Raw genomic sequence first — 5,000 nt, 5'->3', positions numbered from 1 at the left:
TCGGGGATTGCGAGGAGAGCCAACGCATGGGCGCGCGCACGGCAATTTAATGCCACGCCCACGCCAGCGTAGAGCTCTCCTCGCAATCCCCAAGCTCGGCGGTCCGCACCAGCCACGTCGGCCAGGCCTCCGACTTGCGAGCAGGGGCAGCGGCCACCGCCGCCGTGACGTCGCGGCAAGCAGACAGCCGCGCAGCAGCTGCCAGCACCTTGGCACAAGCACGGCAAATGAATGCCACGCCCACGCCGCGGATAAGCAGCCCCAACGCGCCCGACGGCTTGGAGCGGGTCCCGAAGACGGTGGCCGGAATCGGGTCGTCGCCGGCCGGAAAACGGGTCATCGATGCCGGCAATACTTCGGGCCATGAGGCCCCCCACCTTAGTCCGAGTTTAGCAACAGCCCACATATCCCCCGCGGCAGGCCTATGGGCGCCAGGCCAGCGCGCCCCATGGCCAGTCAGGGGGCACCCCCCTAAAGAGCAATAAGTGTCATTGAAGCTCTGGCAGGGGGAGACACTACTAGGTCCCAGCTGTCACCCCCCCTCTAAAAAATTCATTTCTTGGTATTTTGAGCTGAAATTTTGCACAGAGGTTGGCAAAAATCCAATCCAACTTTATTAATTTTTCCAGAATTTTTCGAGGTCGGGAAGTATTTTTTTTTATTTTCCTACCATTAAAAATCGAGGAAATCGGAAAAAATAGGAACCGGCTCGGAATGACCCCAAATTCAGTGGGCAGCCTCATAAAAATATGGCTGATTTTACTGGATTGATTTCATGTGGAAAGCACGACGTTTTGTTGTAGGAATGCGGGAACCCCGGCGGCTCGCCTGCCGCGGCCAGCGACGTCGGGCTGGCCCCTGCAGCGCCTAGCCTCTCCCACGCGGGGGGCAGGCCAGAGCGCGGGGGGCCAGGGCCCGAAGGCAGCCCCCCCGCGGGCGAGAGAGCAAGCCAGCAGGGGCTGTCGCCTGCCGCGGCCAGCGACGTCGGGCTGGCCCCTGCAGCGCCTAGCCTCTCCCACGCGGGGGGCAGGCCAGAACGCGGGGGGCCAGGGCCCGAAGGCAGCCCCCCCGCGGGCGAGAGAGCAAGCCAGCAGGGGCTGTCGCCTGCCGCGGCCAGCGACGTCGGGCTGGCCCCTGCCGCGGCCAGCGATGTCGGGCTGTCGCCTGCCGCGGCCAGCGACGTCGGGCTGGCCCCTGCAGCGCCTAGCCTCTCCCACGCAGGGGGCAGGCCAGAACGCGGGGGGCCAGGGCCCGAAGGCAGCCCCCCCGCGGGCGAGAGAGCAAGCCAGCAGGGGCTGTCCGCGCGTCGCGCAGCGCGGCATGGCTGCGGGGGCCGCGCGCGCGCGCCCAAGGGCCCCCAAGGGCCCCAGGCCCTCAGGCCCCAGCGCCCCAGCGCCCAGCGCGGGCGGGCGCGCGCGCGCGTGTGGTCTTTGAGGGGCGCCGGCCTGGTGGCTCCCTAAAGAGCAATAAGTGTCATTGCAGCTCTGGCAGGGGGAGACACTACTAGGTCCCAGCTGTCACCCCCCCTCTAAAAAATTCATTTCTTGGTATTTTGAGCTGAAATTTTGCACAGAGGTTGGCAAAAATCCAATCCACCTTCATTAATTTTCCCAGAATTTTTCGAGGTCGGGAAGTATTTGTTTTAATTTTCCTACCATTAGAAATCGAGTAAATCCGCAAAACTAGGAACCGGCCCGGAATGACCCCAAATTCAGTGGGCAGCCTCATAAAAATATGGCTGATTTTACTGGATTGGTTTCATGTGGAAAGCACGACGTTTTCTTGTAGGAATGCGGGAACCCCGGCAGCTCGCCTGCCGCGGCCAGCGACGTCGGGGACGCTGGCCTGCGCTGTCGAGCCCGCGAGGGCTGTCTCCGCGGCAGGCCCCCCCTGAACGGGGCACGACAGGCCACCGCGCTGGCTCGTCCAGCGTCGACAGTCCCTCGTCCAGGTTTCAGATCGCGCCAAGTCGAACCCATGACCTGCTCAAGCCATCGTGCGCTGCCGAATTCGCATCTGCGTGTAGGCTGCCATTCCACGCGGCAGCCCCTGTTTTCGTCAGCGTGCCCCCCTGACGAATTTTCCTGCCTGGCCCAGTCCAGCGTCCAGCCCCTGTTCGTCGAAAAATCTGCGCTGCCGATTTTCCACGCGGCAGCCCCTCTTTTCGTCAGCGTGCCCCCCTGACGAATTTTCCTGCCTGGCCCGGCCAGTCCAGCCCCTGTTCGTCGAAAAATCTGCGCTGCCGATTTTCCACGCGGCAGCCCCTCTTTTCGTCAGCGTGCCCCCCTGACGAATTTTCCTGCCTGGCCCGGCCGGTCCAGCATCCAGCCCCTGTTCGTCGAAAAATCTGCGCTGCCGATTTTCCACGCGGCAGCCCCTGTTTTCCTCAGCGTGCCCCCCTGACGAATGTTCGTCGAAAAATCTGCGCTGCCGATTTTCCACGCGGCAGCCCCTCTTTTCGTCAGCGTGCCCCCCTGACGAATGTTCGTCGAAAAATCTGCGCTGCCGATTTTCCACGCGGCAGCCCCTCTTTTCGTCAGCGTGCCCCCTGACGAATTTTCCTGCCTGGCCCAGTCCAGCGTCCAGCCCCTGTTCGTCGAAAAATCTGCGCTGCCGATTTTCCACGCGGCAGCCCCTCTTTTCGTCAGCGTGCCCCCCTGACGAATTTTCCTGCCTGGCCCGGCCGGTCCAGCCCCTGTTCGTCGAAAAATCTGCGCTGCCGATTTTCCACTCCGCAGCCCCTGTTTTCGTCAGCGTGCCCCCCTGACGAATTTTCCTGCCTGGCCCGGCCAGTCCAGCGCCCAGCCCCTGTTCGTCGAAAAATCTGCGCTGCCGATTTTCCCCGACGAACCTGCAGCTGCACAAATCCGCGCTGCCACTGCCCCATTGTCTGGACCAACAGTCTTTTCCATCAAGCCCTGGACTATAAATCGTCCAGACTCATCGCCAGCACCCGCTGCCGATTCTGCCGACTTTGCCGATTTCGTCGGCGCTGCCGATTCCAACACTGCCCGCCGTGCCTGAACCAGCGCTGTTTCGTCAGCGTGTCCCCTTGACGAATTTCCCTGCCTGGCCTGGACAGTCCATCTTCCAGCCCATGTTCATCGAAAAATCTGCGCTGCCGATTTCCCCGACGAACCTGCAGCTGCACAAATCTGTGCTGCCGATTTCCCCCCCTGTCGGCATGGCTGCCGCTGCCCCGATGTCCAGACCAACAGTCTTTTTTGTCGACTTTGCCGATTTTGTCCGCGCTGCCGATTCCAACACTACCCCCTGCATCCAAACCAGCATTGTTTCGTCAGCTCTTCCCCTGACGATTTTAGCCCTGTAACAAACAGTAGGCCTCCAATCCCGCCAACGGGAGCCAAGTTGATAGGGAAGAGAATTGAATGACGCGCCTGGTCCTCGCACCCCGCCACCCGAGGGGCCTTTTTCCCGGCAGCCTCTGAAAAACTCTAGCTTTCACGGTCCTCGCCGCCCCTCACCACCATGGCAGGCCTCTAATCCCACCCATCAGCAGTTGTAGCCGATAGGGCAGTGATTTGAATGACGCGTCGCGGGCCTCCGGGTCATCTCACCCGGCCATTAATTGGAGCGTTTTTGGCTGGCCGAGGATGGGGGGATGGATCTCTTCTTCCGAAAAAGCAAACAGTACATCGGGAGTTATGTTGACGGGGCATGGAATTGAATGACCCGTCGCGGGCCGCCGGGTCATCTCACCCGGCCATCCCGGGGAGCGTTTTTCCCGGCAGCATCGGGGAAACTCTTGCTTTCACTGCCCGCTGCCCAAGTCCCCACTCGAATCGGCCCCCCGCGCCAACAAGCCAACGCTGCCGAATCGGCAGACACTGCTGCCGAATCTGCCGACACTGCCCCGCGGGCTGCCACTGCCCCAGTGTCTAAACCAGCGGTCTTTCTCATCGAGCCTTGGACTATCCAGTCCGTCCTGACTCATCGCCAGCACCTGCTGCCGATTCTGCCGACTTTGCCGATTTTCTCGGCGCTGCCGATTCCAACACTGCGCCCACCGTGTCTGAACCAGCGCTGTTTCGTCAGCGTGTCCCCTCGACGAATTTTCCTGCCTGGCCTGGACAGTCCACCGTCCAGCCCGTGTTCGTCGAAAAATCTGCGCTGCCGATTCTGCCGACTTTGCCGATTTCGTCGGCGCTGCCGATTCCAACACTGCCCGCCGTGCCTGAACCAGCGCTGTTTCGTCAGCGTGTCCCCTCGACAAATTTTCCTGCCTGGCCTGGACAGTCCATCGCCCAGCCCATGTTCGTCGCAAAATCTGCGCTGCCGATTTTCCCCGACGAACCTGCAGCCGCACAAATCTGCGCTGCCGAATCTGCCGACACTGTCCCGCGGGCTGCCACTGCCCCAGTGTCTAAACCAGCAGTCTTTCTCGTCGAGCCTTGGACTATCCAGCCCGTCCAGACCCATCGCCAGCACCCGCTGCCGATTCTGCCGACTTTGCCGATTTCGTCGGCGCTGCCGATTCCACCACTGCCCGCCGTGCCTGAACCAGCGCTGTTTCGTCAGCGTGTCCCCTCGATGAATTTTCCTGCATGGCCCGGCCAGTCCAGCGTCCAGCCCATGTTCGTCGAAAAATCTGCGCTGCCGATTCTGCCGACTTTGCCGATTTCGTCGGCGCTGCCGATTCCAACACTGCCCGCCGTGCCTGAACCAGCGCTGTTTCGTCAGCGTGTCCCCTCGACAAATTTTCCTGCCTGGCCTGGACAGTCCACCGTCCAGCCCGTGTTCGTCGAAAAATCTGCGCTGCCGATTCTGCCGACTTTGCCGATTTCGTCGGCGCTGCCGATTCCAACACTGCCCGCCGTGCCTGAACCAGCGCTGTTTCGTCAGCGTGTCCCCTCGACAAATTTTCCACGCACGAAGGCCGGAACAGTCCATCGCCCAGCCCATGTTCGTCGCAAAATCTGCGCTGCCGATTTTCCCCGACGAACCTGCAGCCGCACAAATCTGCGCTGCCGAATCTGCCG

This window comes from Populus nigra, chromosome 2, assembly GCF_951802175.1.
Source record: "Populus nigra chromosome 2, ddPopNigr1.1, whole genome shotgun sequence".
Classification (NCBI taxonomy): Eukaryota; Viridiplantae; Streptophyta; class Magnoliopsida; order Malpighiales; family Salicaceae; genus Populus; species Populus nigra.
The sequence above is the reverse complement of the archived record's forward strand: the minus strand, read 5'-3'. Positions refer to the sequence as shown.